The sequence below is a fragment of the Maylandia zebra genome, linkage group LG13, assembly GCF_041146795.1.
Source record: "Maylandia zebra isolate NMK-2024a linkage group LG13, Mzebra_GT3a, whole genome shotgun sequence".
Classification (NCBI taxonomy): Eukaryota; Metazoa; Chordata; class Actinopteri; order Cichliformes; family Cichlidae; genus Maylandia; species Maylandia zebra.
Window position 1 is genome coordinate 24239526 of NC_135179.1, and position 19966 is coordinate 24259491.

Sequence of the window (19966 nt, forward strand, 5' to 3'; positions counted from 1 at the left end):
TTGTTATCAGCTGTTTGTTTATGCCTCTAGTATCCATGGAAAGGTCCAATGTATAGTTCTGCTTTAGCATCCGGTATCTTCTAATGGGGAAATTATTTGGCTCTGTATATTTGCTGATACCAACCTACCAGAAGTGAAGTGAAGCCAGGGAGGAGCTGCCATGAACCAGCTTTCTTTTGCAAAAACAGCTGTGGTTGCAAAAACACTTCCAGTGCTGTAGGATTCTATGGAAAAACAGCCTTTGGCCCTGACCTAAGAAAATACTTTCCTGATGAGCTTATGGACACAGTCACTCCTTTTGGGTTGTACTAAATAAAACTTTAAGTTCATTGTGTAAATTCTGGTCAATCCTATTGTCAACACAGAGAATTATTCTCTTTGGTTTCATCACTACAAGCAGCTGCTTTTAGCTGAAGTAAATAACACCTATTATCTCTTCACCTGTGGGGGGGATATATTAGGGAGCAAGTAAACATTTTGTCTGTAAGGATTTTAGCTAGTTTGACAAAGGCCAAATTGTAATGGCCAAGCCTCATAGATGCACGTGTGATTGAATCCAACAGCCCTGTATATCAATTTATCGAAAAATCTAATGCTGGTTCTGATGTCAAAAAGATGTCAGAATACACAGTGCAGTTTTATGCAATACACATTGCATAAAATTAGGCAGGCGGTCTTAATGTTATGCCTGATCCATGTATATATTTGAGCTATTATTTTTGCAAATACACCAGTAAAGCTCAGTAGTTTCCTGAAGTAAAGGAAGGACCTTCTGATCCCATAAAAGTCCAGAAAAGGAATTAATGTTGATAGAAATAAAATTGAGGTGACTCTTGCTTCTTATCTTACCAGTGCAAAGAAATGGTTTCATGAGAAATCTTTTATAACCTCAAGCGCTTACGCAGTATCTAATCTGCATTTGGCCTTTTTCCTTCCTCACCTGTCAGCGGTATCAAAACACATTAGGTTCAAAGGTCAAGTTTAACACAGGAAGTGATATACTGTCTCGTAGTTGAGTCTTTGTTCATTGAGCTCTGACATTCCTTTTCTTTGTTAGCCATGTGTGTGTGTGTGTGTGTGTGTGTGCGTCTTTGTATGTGTTAGGGAAGAGGGATAACGTTTCCAGTAGCACATCTGCCTCAGAAAAGCTCCTGTCGCTGTATCCATTTCCTGTCACTGATACCATGAAAGCAATCGCAGAGATAACAAAAACCTCATTCAAACACTAAAAGAGGGACAAGGACAGGTAAGGACCTGTTCGCTGTCTTTCCCACAAGTGCAGGTTTTTATAGCCCTTTGGGTGTGTCTTTGGTGTTAACTGATGAAAAACCACTGTGATGCAACTGGGGCTTTATCCATGACAGTACACACAGTGGGAGGGTTTAGCTGTGAGCGCCTCCGGCTTCGTAAATAAATCATCCAAAGTCACTGAAGAGAAAAAGCTCCAACAATAAAAGATTTTTCTTCCCCGACGGGTGAGTCACCGTTTAAAGGGAAAAGAGGCCCAGATTCTCGGCTGTCGAGCATTCAGGCATCAATTTCACTAGTGTGAAAAGCCAGCTGACAATGGAGCTAATTGATGAGGATTATCCAGCAGAAAAGGAGGAAGCCTTGTGACGTGACTCATCGTGGCCATCTGTGCGAGTATACTGTATTTTCACAACCCATGCTTTGAGAGCAGAATAACTTCCTCTTTGGCACAAAGCCCCAGCAAACATCATCCTACCCTGACTGGTTCTGCTACTGCCTGGATAATACTTTCACTTGCACCTGTGTTTTAAACCGCCCTCACTGTCTGACTAGCTGTTGCTGAGGGAAGGCAAGTACACCCACTGAGCGCAATATACTGAGGGAAATGTGAGTCATACTGAGCATCAAAACACTTACCACAAAATGCTGAGACCTGAAATCACACATTCACACACACACAGACGCACACATACACACTCTGTGAAATTCCCAGTGAGTCGACTGGCTAATGACATTTCTCCATTACCAGCTAATCCAGACACAAAGGCATAAAAGAGGGCTCACAGGAAGCTTCCTTTTTTTTTTAATCATTAGAAAGTGTCTCAGCCTCACTATTAAAACTTCACAACTTTATAATCATTTCAGCGCCGGAGAAGCCAGACATCTTAAATATCAGTGACATATCAGTGGAGAGGGCAGAGCCGTGTGCAGCCTTCCACCAGACGCCCTTAATGAAAGCCGGACTGAATAACGAGTGTGCGGTCAAGATCCGCAGCTGAGCTTTAATCACATCTTTTGCCTCAGCGGCTCGATGTCCTCGTTCTTACATCGTCGGCTTTGTTTTCGTGCATTTTCCCTTTCTTTTTTTTTTGCCTTCATTCTCTCTCCGGGCTGTACACACGATCCTCATCATGACACGTCACCACAAACTGGTAGTGTCTGTGTCACTGCGGTTAAATCATTTGCCTTGTGAGAGTGATGCATCTCAGTTTCACAAACATAAGGCCACTGGTGCTATTAGATATGCGTCTGAAGGGTGTATGTAGTTGCTGAATGTGCCACAGCTGGCTTTCCTCACAAGGGGAAATTACAGTCTTCAGTAGGTTATTTTCTGAGACAGTCAAAATGAAACTACCCTTTAACATCAAAGTCACCTTACAGGAAGCTCAAATTGAAACACTGGAGGCGGACCTTGTGCGTTTGAGCACATAGACGCGATGGGTATATGAGTGTTTGTGTTTATCTGTGTGAATAAGGGAGAGTGATGAAATAAAATGCAGAAAAAGCTGCCCTGGCCTTCCCCGTGCACACGCATATACACCGCCCTTCCCCCCTCAGCTGCTTCCCTTCTGACTCATGGGGGATTACTCGTCTGATCACTTTGATCTGCTTGTCGTTGCCAAAGCTATTTTCTCCATCCAGCCCACAGACAGGCGAGGCACATTCAGGTTAAATGTGCCTACCGACACCCAGACTGCACCTACTAAAACCCATGCTACACAGCTAACAGGAGGCAGAGCCAATTTCAGTTAGGACTGGCAAGAACGGTATCTGGTTATTGGAGGATGTTGCACAACGCAGATGAATAACAGTTGCTTCTAACCACAAGACAGTTTGCTCCTGACGCAACAGGATCTTACACATGATACGGGCTCCGATATGAAAGGAGGGTCAAGAAGCTGACACACACGGGGCTTAAACTAAAACTAAAACTACAGGTCATGTCGCTGGCGCCACATGATTGCAGTGCATGAGTCCTGAATGCAAAGCAAAGGAGGGAAGTGTTCTGACTCTTTGACACTTATCTGTTTGAAGAAGTAGATAAAAGAGTGCAGCAGATAGGGGTGCATGAAGCTCTCTCTCACTTTAAAATTTCTCTCAGGCTACTTGTGCAGTCAAGGCACACAAAAAAATTCGATGACACTTTTTTCATGACACATGAATCAACGCGAGAGATGCGAAGCATGCCAGCCAGGCCGATGTGGCTGTGAGCCGTTTCTGCTACGCCTCATCTGGTTCACGATGTTCCTGTCACTGCCTGCTTTTGGCGCCAGGTAAACCACTCCAGCCGGGAAAAAAGATGCAGTTACATGATTCAGTTTCTGTGGGAAATGGCTGTCTTTCTCTTTGTCCGTAATATTTTTCTCTGCAACCTCCACCACCACCCGTCCACCCACCCACCCACCCATCCATCCTCCATCTCGGAGACTCGGAGGAGCCGGCGCTATCAGCGGGTGTCATTTCATGAGAGCCATCATCAAAGGCGGCTGCCTGGTTTCCATGGAAACAGCCCACTTCAGGGGAGAAGATCGGAGGAGGCATGTGTTATAATGCTGCGGGTTACCATGGAGACTGGAGCGACAGCTTACATAAGTATTCATTGTGCGTCTGTTGCGCCGAGCCACATTCCTCCAGATAATTAATGCTCAGAGTGTTTGCTCGCTGCTGTCAAAAATTACAACAATGTCATTTCAAGTGGCAGGCAGCGGCAGCTCATCGGCCGCCGCCGCCACAGTCAAGGTCAGGCTAATTTCCCCGCCAATTAAGCCCAGCTTGTGCATGGAACAGCTGTCAACTGCCATCTCCAAGGTGACACATCAAATTGTATTTTTTCCCTTCCAAAAAGCCTTTCAACGCTTTGCTCACAGTCCCAAATGCTCACTTTAAAGACCAAAAGCCTCACAGAAGACACCCCACGCTCGTGCGGAAATAGGAAGTGTTCCCCGAAATGTAATGGGGTGGTGGAGGCAAGAAAGCATGGTGTAAAGGTGGACGTCAGTGTGTTTTATCGGTCCTCAGCTATTCTGCCAATAACTAATGGAGCTCTTTTGAAGAGAAAAAACACTGCAGTCAAATTGCCTCGAGTGCTCGGACTCCAAATGAAAGCAGACAAATGACGTCCATTTTATCTGAACTATGCATAATGCATTTTCTCTATCTCTGATTTATGCACTCATCACATCATATATTCCGCCATCTCCTCCGAGCTGCAGCCTTTTAAGTCCTGATTGCAATTAGGTGCTGTATATATGCTTCACTTTCATCTCGGCTGTATAGAGCTAACCAATATTCTGCTGCAGCAGTTGTAACACACCCAACAAAAAAAATTTATTTGCACGGTGAGGGATTGCACCATAAATAAAAATAACTCCATGCCTTTACAAGTGAAACGAAGTGAAGCCTACACTGGCCTCATGCAAACTGCAGTGCAGTTCCTTGGTAGTCTGCATGGCATAAAATGAACACTTGTCTATATCGGTTTCATTTTCATTTATCTATTATCATCAGAGCATGCTATATTCAGAAAATAATGATAGTGTGGTAATTGAATCTCACCTTTACCCACTTCCTGTGAGTCACATAACAGCAATCACATGAGCTTGCAAGCATCTGAAGATGCACGAGAACCACATTTGTGTGACCGCATTTTAAAACCCAGCGTAAAAATTTGCAGGATTTTCGTACTTTTCACCCTGTTTGTGCTCGTGATTTGGCCTTGAAGGCGCTGTGCAAACAGGCTCGGGGGTGGGGGAACTAGGATACAGCCTGTTGTAACCAAAACCATGTGCTGTGTGCAGCATACCATGTGGTGCCTTCTCGACATCTTCAGACTGTTGGAAGGCAGGAGGGTGGGGGTTGGGGAGGGGAGCTGGTTAGGAAACCACAACATGACAAATGTACTAATAACGCTGTCACACCGACCAGTGCCAGTTTGGGGAAGACTGTTGGGTAGTCGTTTGACACATAAACGACTATATAAGGAGTTCCTCTTTGTGCATTCTAGTACTTTAACTTGGGCAAGGAGGGCTGCAGCTTGTTACTGTCGCCTCAGTGTCAACAAGACCCATTAACCGTTTGAGAGTTGCAGAAGTGAACTCATGTGACCTGTGATGCGTTTTAAATGCGGAAGATTCCAGGTTACTTGCATTTTCCTGCGCAAATATTTAGTGCAGTAATGAAGCATGTTTTGGCCACACGAATTTGCCCTTAATTAGTCCCATACATCCAGCATTCAGACTTCAGCGTGACATAGTTAAGCACATAGCAGCACGTCTTATAAAAGCAAGGCAATCTGAATAACTACTGCATGCTACTATAATACCAGAGACAGATGGCAGGAGAGGAATGCCGTCTGACTACCGCAACCCGGAGTGTGACAGGGACATGCTCTACTAAGTGAGAAGAATGCGTTGTGACACTCCTCCGGGGCACCTTGTGAACAGCGTGACAGTGGCATGAAAGCGTCAACATGCCAGTTTTCACAGCACACCCCTCTCTCTTTGCAGGACTGCCAAGACTAGCGACACTTCAGTTCAACTTCCACACCAAAGGAGAGACTTGCAGCCGACTGATCCCGCTGCTCTACCGTTTTGCCATCAGGAAGTTGATCCGTTTCGCCCAGCTTTGGAACAAAAAAATAAAAAAATATGACTCTGTGCGCAGCAGGATGGTAGATGAGCTCAACCGTTGCCCGAGGCTGCTATTGTCACTGATGGCTGCAAATAGATTTTATATAACTCAGTCAACACCACCTTGGCTGCACAGTGAGCTCACTCTCCGCCTTTCATAAACAGCTGTTGCACCGGATCATATTCTGGCGTTACACAAAGACCTCGGCAACGCTGTGACTACCGTACAATGGTATTTTTATGTTGCGCACCAACAAAACAAAGATGACTCTGTTGGGTTTGCCCAAAAGCACAGATACACAGTAACTGGTGTCTTTCCAAGCCCAGCCCTCGGGAGTTTTGTGCTGCTTGTTTTGGCAGACAGAGAGTATTTTGGCAGACAATGACAAACCTCCTCAACTGTAATCAAACCAAAAGAACGCCAACACCCTCTTTCAAGTATCAGTATCTGTGTCCCTTTTTGTCTATCACTGTATGTTTGTCTGTTCTTTACAGTAAGTGCACAAACCAGATCCAGCTTCACCCAGTAATCAGTCCAGCACCGTCTAATTTAAGTAGGGAAACAAAATTACCATTAATGTCTTTACCAAATAGGGAGACTAGTAATTTCCTTGTCTTTACGTCAAGGGAAATGGCTCAAAAAATAGGTTGCATTCTCTCAGGATGAATTATTACCATTCATTCTGATGCCCTGCGGGCAGCTAACGCATCATACGGACCCATATTTCTTGGCAGCAAACATATTAGAGTTTGAACCCCTGTCATGACTACTCTGCAACCTTGCTGATACCCTGTAACCACCTCCAGTCGTAATCAGAATGTCAGACTGGAGGAGGGAGGGTGAATAATTGATGCTGTGTCTTTTGGGTTTGCTCATTTCACCAAGCAAAAAAAAAAGAAGTTTCTTGCCTTCATGGCCTGCAGCAAAACACTTAGCTTGCCTGGCACAGCGTTCAGCTTCTAAAGGGATGATGCATTGCTCAGAGAGCGCTTTTTGTGCCAAACCATCACATAAGATTCGACACAGGAAAAACAAACTTGTAGAGGAATAAAACTCCGGATGAACTCCTATAGCGCTGAAAACGAGAGGGAGACATCAAAGCAATTTTTACGACACGCACAAACGCTCATATCCACGAGGCTAAATCATGTCATTAGTGCATGAGATGACATCTTCCTGTAAGTAGAACACATAGTTTAGTAGGTGGAGGTGGCTGTGAGGCTGAAGGGTGTTGGCAGAGTCTTCCACTTCTGCCGTGACAGCCAGACATCAGACAAACAGAGAGCCGACAGAGACTTAGAGCTGAGAATAGCAGAGGTGCCCTTTTGTTTCCGTGCAGCCAGGAAACATTGAACTGTCCTGCAGTCTATCACATCCCACTTTGGGGGGAAAAAAAGCAGGATTTGCACACAAACTAACTCTAACAACATTAAAACAGGACCTGAGTCAAGACCATGTCGTCCCTGATAATGGCTGTCTTTCAACTGGTCATTTGCTAAATCCTGGATTCTGTTGTTTGGTGTGCTTTCTGTTCACACGTGGTACCAATACAGTTTCAATTACTGCTACCTATTACACAATTACAGCATGATAAAAAAAAAAAAACACTGCTGGGTTTGAAAGATAAAACATAACACATTACAGTGAGGTGTAGAAGTCCACCCATAAAAATCAAAGATTTAAACTTCAGGGTAGTCTCCTTGGGCGGCGCTGCATTTCTTTTAGTGCACTTTTTGGAAGTCCTGTTTAGATTCAAGCTGGACTTTCACCGTGGACCCCAAACCTGAACAGAAAGCAAGCATCAGCCTCTGAAGACTTCTGAAACAGTCTAACTAACATTTGGTGATATGAACTGGGTCTCTGGCCATATCCTGGTGACTTACAAGCACTGTAGTAATCTCTAGTATCCAAGGCCAAAGGACACACAAGATGTGAGGATCAGTTTTGCACTGGAGAATTTGGGGTTTGTTTCAGAAGAAACAACCTGCTCTGGAGTGCTTGTGATTTTGCCATTGTGCCGCGCACAGTGAAAACGGAGAAACAGAGTTTCTGGTGATCCCAAGAAAGTCTTTGCTAACAACCCACCCAAAGATTTGGCTCCTAACAACTTCGCCCTCTTCATTAAAATGAATATTATCTGCAGGTAATAAAATTCCATAATGAAACATGTATGTCACTTGCATTGCACGTGTTCTTCAAATAAATGCACAGTTAAAATCGGGTTTTAGAAAGGTATCAACTACCTAACAAAAAATACCATGCATACAACTTCAACAAGTACAGTAATCCAAAGCTCAGCAGACCTCCTGACCCTAGTTACTAAGCCAGGATAAGCTATTACAATTGCTGTTTGGGGGAGGACTTGAGCAAATTGCCAAATATAAGTGTTTTTCCAACATTTTACCTCCAGTCTAAAGCTGACATATATCCAGAAAGGATTTGTTTTAGAAATCACTCCCATCTCCACGGCCAATGTGCCAAAGCCACCTGCAATCACAGCTTTTCTCATCTCATGTCAGATGCTAAAGTTAGCTTCTATGGCCTTATCTACAAACAGCACTAAACCCAACTGTCTTTAGCTAGTGTTATCTCCCCGTCTAAGTGATATACAGCACCTGCTGCCTGTCACAGATAGACTTAGCCCACACTAAATCCAGCCAGGATGTCCACATTAACGCAAACACGCCACAAAGTTCACCTGCATTACATGTTTTGGCAGAGAAATCAATGATAAATCTCAGTCTTCATAATGAAAAATGTTCAGGGAAGTACTTATTGCCAAGCAATAATCCCAAGGATGGGTTATTGTATTTTCTCTATTGATCCTTCAGATTTATGCACCCACACTTGGATTTGTTGCCTGTTGCTGTAAAGAAATAAAATGTATCTAGCATAGTGAGAGACACATTTCCACACAAAAAAACCCTCTTTAGTTCTTGGCAGGCTCGATATTAGCTCTTAAAATCAACCATTAATCCAGAGACATCTTGTCACTGTCAATCAGACAGGCGGATCCATGTGTTTGTTTGTGTTTGTCTCACAGTCGCTAGTCAATATAAAAAAACAACCTTGGCATCAATTTGTCAGCTTGTCATGATGGGTCTTAAAATCAGGTCATTATCGCAGCAGGCACAAATCCGCTCTTAGATTGCTTGAGGTAGCGATTCTTACATAAGGCCACCCAACAACTTCCAAAACCATAAACTTATGAGAAACATCCAACAGGTTCAGACTGCATATCGTTCAGGGTGAGCTCTTGTTTGTACTGACCAGTAATCTGAACCTTTTCCATGTCGAGGTTAACAAGTTGCTTCTAAATTGGCAGATGAAGCTCATGTGCAGATGCACCCACTGGGTTTCTGATGCAACATGTTAAATAATGAGAATCGGAGTGGTACTGCTTTCTGCAGCCAACAAATAACTGAAGGGAAGTCGGGTTTGAACCCCAGTGGGATTTTTAAAGCTGCAACTTAGCACAGACGGGAAAAAAATTACAAAAGTGATATGTTTTATGGGCTTTCTCTTGATTGGCTGTCACCGAGCTAAGAAAATACTGCTCGGCTGTATCCTCCAGAGTGTCACTGCTCCAGTAGCAACAGGAAATTTATGGCAGTCCAAGCTCTCATAAGGTCTCTGGAAAAAAAAAAGAAATAAGATGGAGTCACTGGAAACAGCACACACTGTACTTTATTCTGTAATTCCTCCTTTTACACAACTAATTACGATTCAGTCAGCTTGGTGTCACAGGACTTGTCATCTGTTTGGAGATGACGCCAGCTGCAAGTTGTTCAAAACACAAACTGAGTCATGAGCCCAAAGCATCCAAAATCAGAGTTTGGTTTTGATCCTCGACAGAGAGTTTCCTTTAAAAAATGTTCTGGCAAAATCAAACATTTTATTTACAGTCAACAAAGGATTTTCACTCTCATTTTCAAAGTGAAAGTTCACCTTTCTGAACCGCTCACCACAACGTATACCATTCATTAAGTATATTTTTGACTCATCCTCACCAGAGCGCGCCTGCTTTTCTGGAGGGCACTGCATGGTTCAAGACCAGGGTAGGGCGTGTACCTTCGAGTTTATGTGTGTGTGGGTGGCTGGTTTAGTGTCTGAATGAAACAGCATGGGAGAAGAGGGAGAGGAAGAGGGGGGGAATGAATAACGTGTCAGGCTTTTTAGTTGAGAGACTTCTTGTGTTGATGAATAATTGAGCTGTAGTCAGGCAGAGAGCTATTTCATGAGCTCCTCTGTCTCCTAGATAAAATTAGACCCTTCTCTCTGTGTAGACAGTCTCTTTGAACTGCTACTGTCTCAGAGCATCACTCGGCTCTCTCTACAGCCCGCTTGTGCCTTTTTGAGCAATAAGTCTCAGTAGATATGAGGAGTGAGACAAACATGCTCGGTGGACGAGGGGAAATCTGTGTTATACAAGCCAGGAAGCAGAAAAATTGTACTTTACCGGGCTCTGTTGTAGGTGAATTTCGTGTGTGTGTGTGTTAAACGTATTAGAATAAAAGCACTAGTATTATTCTTGTGTTGATTTGGGGCCCTAATTTGATATTCAGAGCTCCCCTCTGCAGAAGCTGTAATGAAGTTCTGTCTCTCCTCTGTCTACCTGTCATACCAAGATCCCCCAGGCTTTCCTGTCTTTGTCCGGCCTCTGAATACCCACAACCCATCTCAATCTGTCACTCCTGTCAGACCCACAACGCCACCAAAGAACCCAGAAAGTAGGACACTGAGAACTCATAGCACACACACACACACACACACACACACACACTGAGAGAAATGTTTCATAAATTGTAGTGAAAAATACACATTTTGCGACAGAGGCCTCAGAGTCCGTCAACGTAATATCTGGTGTTATCTGTGGACAGCCAGCTCTAAATGGGGCATTCAGTGACTCTTCAAAGCCCCCGTTTCTGCGGGGCAACTCGGGCTGCATTGTTACTGTTTTAATTAGAACTGCTTCTCGCCTGCTCCCTGAGATCCACCCAGCCTCAACATCAAAGCGCTGCTCTGAATAATGATGTACCCCTCCATGCCTCAGGTACAGCCTGAATCCCCACCACCCCAACCCACCTCTTCTCCTTATATCCCTACACCCTTCCCTCCACACCTCTTTGTACCTCTCTGCTTCCCAATTTACTGCTATTTCTCTGCGTGCTGACATAACACTATTTTGTCATGTTCAGGGCAGCGAGTTGACGGCGGGCTTTCCGTGCGTTCGTGTTCAATGAGGCTATGGTAGTCTGGCGCTTACAGTCTCGAGAGTCAATTTCTTTCCATCTGTCCTCTACGTACTGGGTTTAAATCTAACTTCGGTTCTTTCTATGTGGAATTTGCATGTTTTCTACAGGTACTCTAACCCCTTCCCAGAATCCTCAGCCTATGCAAGTGATCTTAACAGGAGATTCTAAATTGGCCGAAGCAGTAAATGTGAGTTTGCTTATCTGTCTCCATGTGTAACCCGTAGAGTGACTGATGACCTGATAAAGGTGTAAACCTCCCATCGCTCTAGATCCACCACCCAACCCCTGACCGTGCACTGGATAATCCAAAGAAAATTGATATAGATTTAATTTAGTCACATATCTAATTTTTCTGAACAAAAATCATTACAGTCCTTTATCAAAAGTCCAGAAAGCACAACATACAGTAAATGTATGACCTAATTTTACAGATCACATTTACAGAGAGAGATGAAGTCGATTTCATGGCGGCGGTCCCTTTATATCACAACAGAAGAAGAGAAAAAGGAAGTTTGATGTGTTACTTTCGCTCAGCAAACTAAAAGCCTCACAGTTCAGTCTTTGCAATGGAAATGCCAGCTGAACTCAAGGTCAAGCTTTTTGTTTTTTTCCAGCAGCTTTCGACTGTTCGAAATGATCTTCACCTGCATCAGTTACGAGCTGCCTCATCGAACACAGATTAAATTAATGTTGCGTAGCTCAAGATTAGCATTATAAGGGACAAACTCATTTATGGCTGCGTAATGAAATTCATCAGACTGCTAGTGAGGGCATTAACAGGCTCTTTAAATGCTTATTTGTACAAAAGCAATTATTTGTCACTGATTTACAATACATAAGAAGTAGACACACTTAAATGTTGCAAATAAAGAAAGCTACCCTCTTAACAATCAAACAAAGCTATAATAACAAGAGAAAGCAATCCATTGAGAATCTTTCTGCCCATGCTGGGCTCAAGCTTAGCTCTTTCCTTTAAAAACATCACCTCATATAATCCATCCTCTGTCTCATATTGGCTTTCACTGGCGTTCCTCTGTGCTGACTCAGAGCTGCATTCCTCATACACTCCTGTAAACACACACAAGAATGAGGCAACACCAACAAAGTCTCATGAAATATAAAGGTTATGCAATCTCTTGAATCACTGTGCACTCAGCTGATTATTCACTAGGCATGACACCCATTAAGGCAGATCATATTTTAATGAGTTTAAAACATAGTAGCATCTAGGAACCTAGGAAGCAATGCACAATTATGTAACTCTTAACCTTCTCTTGAATTGCATTGTGTATTGTATTCAAAGCAGGTCACGGATCATCCTCCAGTCAGATGGCGGCTCATTGTGGGGGCTTAATTTAATAATCTGATTTACATAAAACTGGAAGGGGTGTTTAAAATTGCAAGGAAATCTTCACCATGTGTGACTTTTCAAAGTCGTACAATGTTTCGGCTGAAGTATCAAAACTTTGCTAAAGTAAAGGTTATTTTAGCTCATCTATTCCCCTTTCCTGTAAACGGAAACAAAACATTTTCATTATAAATATAAAATCACCAGAACTTCTTTCAGGAGTTTGTCATATAATATTTCAATATTTAGCAATAATGTAACACAACAAATATATACACTCTAGTGTTCTCTAGTACAAAGTTCATGTAATATAACCTTGTGAGAATAGTGCAACTAATTATTTCCTAAATTCACAGCTAGTTGGTGTCATTTTTAAACCAAACATATTTCCAGTATTTCCACTAGTGCTACATGCTAGGCTAATTATAGCTAAACATAATTCTTACAAGTAAAACTTTTTCCATTCCCTATTTGTGAAATGTTGTCAGTGACTAAGGATTTTTCTGAATAACTGTTGCTATTCTTAGTCTTTAAGCTAATCTAAACACTTCCTGACCTGCCTCTTTCAATGTATTCTTCAATGCATTAGCCAAATGTTTAACTAATCCTTTAAGAGCAGCAGTGCTAGTTTCAGGCTGTACATGTGATGTACAAACCATGTTTCAGCCCAGAAATGATGTAAATTAAGACTCCCTGCTACAGTAATAAGGTCAACTGAAGAAAAACACATGTTCTTGTATAAATCACATTAGCAAGCATTGCAGAAGGGATTGAAAATACATAATTTTTCCAACCTTTATATTCCACCCCTTCTTTTGTTACAGCAAGCTTAGCACAGTAATCCTACTTTGAGCGTGCTGCATTTGAATTTTTAATCTTAGGTAAAGGCGGTGTGCCGCTTTGCTTGTTAGGACGAGAATAGCAGTGCTACAGCAAAATTACCATGTGGCCTCCGACATCTTCATCAGGCAACAAAGTGCCTATTTTTGTTTGTTGTCTGGATAAAGGCCTGTCAGCTGGCTACAAGGCCGGGATTAATTGCCGTGGTTGAGGTGATGTAGTGTTTTCTTTGGTCATGTATTGATGGGGGTTGCTTTGGCCTGTTTAACCTGTGAGGCCTTTAGGGAGTAGAACATTGAGAGCAACCTAAGGCCAAAGTCTGACGCATCTATCATGAGGATTACATCACTTACACCATCAAAGGTCAGTCACATTAGGTGTTCACAGTTTCCTCTGTGAAAGAGTTGCAGCAGTTTAAAGTGTTGCAGTGAGTTAGCTGTAAAATGTCAACATGTTTCTTTGCAATTTAATCATTTTGTGTGGCGTCGGCTTCTCTTCTGCCTCAGTTAATGATGGTACTCAGACAAATAGATGGAGTTTTCTAGAGTAAGTCTTTCTACTGCAGCTTCCCGCTGGGAAAACGACCGTACTGAGAGAACAGTGAACTCACTGTACTCTATTTTTGTGTTATTGGATGAATACATGCATGTTTGTGTTTGTGCGATGGGGCGGGGTGGGAGCAGGGGGGTTGTGTTAGCGTGGGCGAGCCAGTGAAACAAAAATCAATGCTGTAATTGGCGCGCACCTCCTGATGAAGCTATTTGAGAATCGCAGCCCCAGAGGTCACGGAGAGGATGACCCATGACGATGACATCAGAGCCCAGAGCACAACAACAAACGCGGTCTTGTTGCAGCAAAAACAAAGGATGTTTGTTTGCCGGGTCCTTTTTTCTCTTTCAAGATCCATCCTGTGAGTTGAGAATGTGACGACGCAGTACACTGACCTTTGTTTCTCTGGTAACAGACTCTCTCTGTCGGTCTTCAAAGTACTGAAGGGGGCGAGGGGGTGGGGCTCAGAGTAGCCTTTGGTGTTGAGTGCTGATCACATGAGAAGCTGAAATAACAAAGCAGCCTGATCTACACACAGTCATGTGAGTCAGATCTCTAAATACCTGGACTAACACTGATTCCTGATCAAGTAAATAAGCATAAAGGAGAAAATGAGCCTAAGAAATGCATATTAAAATGGATCTATAAATCCTATACAGCCCTACTGTGGAAGTACATTGAAATAGTATCATGACTTTCATTTCCCAGCCTCCTCAATGTCCCAGACACTGAAGATAACAACACCAGTGCAATGAGTCAGCACAGTCATCCATCCTTCTAAGGTTATTGGCAAGCCCCTCTGAGGATAACATGACATGACAGTGGAGCTGCTAAAGTCTTCTGTCTCCTGCCTCTTCACAGAGGTGTACGCAGTTATGAGGGGAACAAGATGCAAATTGCAAATGTTAGACCAAGCATGAAAATGTGAGGGAAAGTGATTTATGGTGCAATCTGTGAGTATCCCTCTTAATTAATATCGTGTCATATTGTCCATGGACGAGGTTTCTCTGATGAAGCACGGGAACGAGAAGACACTGGAAATCCTGGACGGCTTTCAGTAAAGGGGCACCGAGATAAATCAAAGATAGTTTTTGAAGTACGAGCCATAAGGGACGTGTGATTAAGTAAATGACACGGCGTCTTTCTCGCACACGGCAGGCCAAACGTGGCTGTAATATTACTGCCACGTGTGAGATGAATGGAAATGGGAACGTTGTGTCATTTACAGCCAGCAGAGAGTGTTAATGGCAGTGTGATGGCTGACATTAACATTTCAGGCATGTAACAAGCTGCCGGCATGGAGCAGCTACCTGCGATTCGTGCACATTATCACCAACGTGATAAGCCAAAGTCTGTGTTACAGATTGCTGCACAATTGTGTTATGTGTTTATATACCACCTTGCATTTAATCGTGAAATATTATTACGCTTTATTAATCCTCAGGTTTCTTCCTGTTAAAAGGGGGTTTTTCTTTCCCGCTATCACCAAGTGCTTGCTCAAAGAGGGTCATCTGATTGTTGGGCATTTCTCTCTATTTATGTAGGGTCTTTACTTTATTATATAAAGTGCCTTGAGGTAACTGCTGTTGTGATTTGGCGCTATATAAATAAAACTGACTTGAAATTGGTTCTCACATATTTGTATACCACTGAAAAATGCAAAGCACGGGATAATAATGAGAACTATTGTAAGGATGTTTTTAATTAAATGAAAGGAGTCTGCACAAGTGTAATAAAATAGCAGCTTCAATACTTACCCGATGAAAGAAATACAAATCACTTTTTTTCTTCAATTAAATTGTAGTTAAACTTAGCAGTTGTGGTTATTGAGTGAATGATAAATGATGCGTCTGGTATTTCTATATCATTTATGTTATGCAACAGGAATGCAATGTTTTTATGTGAGATGACAATAAAGCTCTTACAAAACTCTTGAATATGATAATCGTAATGATTGTGAAAGTAAAATCAGATATCATAGTATAAAATTATGCAAGGTTACATCAGGGTTTCTCTGATTCTGTTGCTCTTTCTATTCTGATGCCATATAGGGAAATATATAACAGATATACTGAATTGTTGGATTTGTCATTACAAATGACATTACTTACGTGGGACAAGTTGAATCATTTCATATAAGTCTCACAGGTAAAAAGTGCTTGATAAAATAATTTAACCTTAATTTCCATTTGGTAGCTGTTTAGAAGCGACCTGGATTTTTGGAGTTCAAACTCCATCTGCTGATGACAATTGTGTTGCTAATGGACAACCAAATGGGCTTTTACATTTGTTGTGGATGTCAGGAGTGAGCTCTGAAACTCTAGATGAAATGTAGTTTGGATCAAACGCTGCATAAAACTTTGATTGTGACAGGCTATCAGCAGCCCCTCCCTTCATGTATGAAAGGCAGCCAGAAATACTGCCAATCATCGGAGATAGAGAGCGCATCCAGTCTTTGTGCTCACGTCTGTGCCCGTCGCTCAGCCTGGTACTGTCAGCAGTTCCGCACCCCCTCAGGATTCCCGCAGCGCCATGTGGCAACGAGGGTCACATTGCATTCTGGGAGAAACTCTCCTATGATCCCCCTCTGGGCACAAACCCCCACCTCTCCGCTAACAATCTTGCCCGGTCTCCTCCAAAAATTCCTCTGCCCCCCAGGGCACTGCACAGCCCAAAATAACAGGACACATCAGCACTTTCATCTGCACCCCTGAGCAAGCTCAGACACTGCAGCAGCAGCTGTTAGACCACTCGCAGGCACGGATAGTTCTGAAAAGTACTAAGGCACTATAGTTGGCACACCCCTTTCCCCCTCTAGTGATACGAGCACAGACTGAGCCAGACTTGGATAAGAGTGCCAAGCTAGGTGGGGCTGACAGAGTTGTCCTTTAGCCGTCCTTCAGAGAAAGACACTGTAAGATGAACACACTGCATAAACACCAGTTTGCCGCTATGGTATCCTATTAAGGCTAAGTCGGGGTATTAGATGGTAAGGTAATCAGTGACATGTAAGGGCTTATTGTCAAAATTTATACCACGTATGGCCACAAGATACATTCTTAAACTCCTCTGGCCTTCCTAAATTTCCCTGGCTATTTGATGAAAGCCACAATACAGACAGAGCAGAGAGAGTACTGAGATAAAGGAGGATTTCTTCCTGGGATACAAACTATACACTTCAAACAAAGCACAATACAGGCTGTTCCACAGATAAATATATTTATCGCTGTAAAATAAAAAAAATAATGGTATCAGCAGAGTAGCAGAAAAAGTTACTTAGATAAAGGTCACAGAGGCCGGTTAGGTTACTGTGTCACTTTGTAGATCAACACAATAAAACACATGACCTCTGTTGAAAGTTGCGACTTTGCAACAGAGAAGCCTGATGTATCTGAAGAGATTGTTTCGCAACACCTGATGGAGGAGTATAGACCTGCCGGTAATAACTCACAGTCAAGCTGTTTGCTGCAGGGTACAAACATCAACCTTATATGCAAAGGAGGAAACAGAAATATGTACTGTAGTGTAGGAAGGATACAAAAACCTCGGTACTTTGAAGATAAAATGATTTAGATATTAAAATATTTTTTTCAAAAGCATTATATTTTGTTGTAAAGGATTTCTTTACTTTTAAAGGAATGTGACACTCTAATTATCCATGAACATTAAGATTAACGTTGAGCTAACCAAGCTGCAAAACATGAAGACATGAAGCTGGCTCTCATAGACGGTATAAAACATTTTTCCAGGTTGGAAAAATAAAGACAGCATTGATCTGCATTGATCTGCATTCCGGCGGCTACCAGATGGCGATACCTGTGGTTGCTAAAAGACTTCCAATCCCATAGATGTCTGTTGGCTTCTGTCTCTACCTCTGTTAACGCATTCCTGCTGGACTTATAGCCTCATTCACTCATTTTGGGTCATATTAAATTAAAAAAGGTTGTGTTTTGTAAAGCTTGTTCATACCATGTTTCAAAATGAAGAATCTGTGATATCAAACCTCAAAAGACAGTCAGCTGTCAATAACAGGAAATTACCCAGTGAGCATGTAGTCTAATATTAAAACCCGCCCTTCTACTTTTGTGACATCAAGATGACAGAAAGGCTCAGCTCAACACTTCAAAACAAGATTTCACAAACCAACAAATTACGTAAAAGTAGGTCACAGTCATTATAGCTAAGTTGTCTTTTTTAATGTGTTATGGCTCCAAGAGGGACTCAGTCCTTATACACTTTTCATAAAGTTAAATAATAGATAGAAATACTTTTTTATACAACCTGCTAATTTAGCACTGACTGGAAAATGTTAATATCTAAACATTTCTTTACCAAGACTATTGCAACTTTGTGTGACTGGCTGCTTTCAATACATGTAGCGTTAGCTGCTAGCTTTTAACTTCACTTTAGCTCTGCTAATTGGCATCAGAGAGCTCGACTCAAATTGACTGTGGTTAACATACAAACCATCGAAGAAGGCTATACTCCAGCGCTGGTGAGTGATGCTCTCTTATTTTATAGGTATGCTACTTAATTAGCAGCTAGCTGTACGTTAGCCAAGCTAGCTAGTCGCTTTTATCATGTAATGCTAAAATCCAGGTGAAGGTAGCTTCACTTCTCATGTTTTATTCCCAGATGCCACATTTTATAAAAAAATATAAAAAAAACTTTCTTTTTTTGAGTTTTTCTAATTTAAGTTAAATTTAATTACAAATCCCATGAACTGTTTCTTCAAGGCACTTTATAAACGTTTAATGGTGTGTTGCTAAATAAGTCACAAGCCTGCATTTCCAAGTTCCTAGTTGGAATTTGATTCTGGAACTCCCCCTCAACTCACATTTACCACTCGGAAAGTTGAAGCAAAGTCGAACCAACCCAAACGTAACATTGCAAGATGGCAACACATAACATAAACAGCAGTAAAACTGTAAACTTTTAATCCCTTGCACTGATCAGGCTCTACCCATGAATGTGTTTTTAAGGGCACAAACTAGTATTATGCTGTACTACTAGTGAAACCAACCAAAACGAATCCTGTTTTTCCTCAAATTTTCTGGGACATGCTAACTCAGAAGTGACATCACTCCCAAGTTACAACATCCGAGTTCTGAGGTATCTGGAGCGAAGCAAAAGATTAACCATGAGAAAACCCCAACAGCCATTTGCTGAGACTGGTTGGGGGTAAAGGTTGAATGACCCAAATGAAGTGCTGACACTTTTTAAACCAGACCAGCAAATTTTACTGCAGCAAAGATATTTGGTCCCTGATCACATTTACTTAATAAACACAACTAACCATGTTCGAGGGTGGGAAGCCAGTTAGGGATGATGCCCTTCCAGCAGCTCTTGGTGGTTGGCTAAGTCCATGGGGGTTCATCATAACCCCCCTTTAGTAATGCTCTTCCCTAGCCTGGAGAGTAATACAGCTTCATTGAGCATTTTTGAGCTGGAGTTTAAAAAGAGGAAGAAGAGTGTAAAGTGTAGCAATAAGGTTTTCTATGGACTGTGTGTGCTCTCGCTGTTTCCCTGGCAACGGACATATTGACATGCTGCAGTGCTGCTGCTGGAAGTTGGCGGGCAGCCAGGAAGTACCCTGCCTGCACACAATCTCACATTCAGTTCTTTGCCAGCACTATCACTCCAGCTTCACGCAATTCCCATCTCACTTTTGTTCCCCATGTTGGTGGGTTTCTGAGACCAGCTGAACGCCAGTCTGAAGACTAATGACTTGGGTGGATTGTGCAGCGTGTGTTTGTTGGGTGTTGTTAGGCAGAGAGAGGAAAAAGAAAGACAGCACGATGGGGGGAGGGAGAGCGAGTAAGAGCCAGAGAAAAACATGGAGGTAGGAGGGAGGGGTGAAGTCTGTGCCATGCGGTGCTTGCATGTTAAGATGAATAGAGGGAAAGGAGAGGCTCGTGTTATGTTACAGGAACATAGTAGAGGCTCGGGGGGTTGGGCTCTACATCAACAGATGGATAAACCCGAGAGAAGAATGCGTGCCAAGCGCCAAATGTATCAGCGGCTTGCTGGGGCATGAAAATGTCAGGTGTCAGCGGCGAGCCACGCGGTCGCTGCTATTTATACAATCCACCAT

General features: G+C 42.6%; 1 long non-coding RNA gene across 2 annotated transcripts; it reads right to left on the reverse strand.

Moving 5' to 3' along the window:
* Positions 1-7852: 7852 nt before the first annotated feature.
* Positions 7853-19544, reverse strand: LOC143421812 (uncharacterized). Of its 2 annotated transcripts, XR_013101399.1 has the most exons (4): positions 19169-19544; positions 14268-14377; positions 12121-12203; positions 7853-9513 (listed from the first exon to the last, which is right to left on the reverse strand). It is a non-coding gene; the product is annotated as an uncharacterized LOC143421812 (long non-coding RNA). The 2 variants fall into 2 exon arrangements; XR_013101400.1 differs by lacking the exon at positions 14268-14377.
* Positions 19545-19966: the final 422 nt, after the last annotated feature.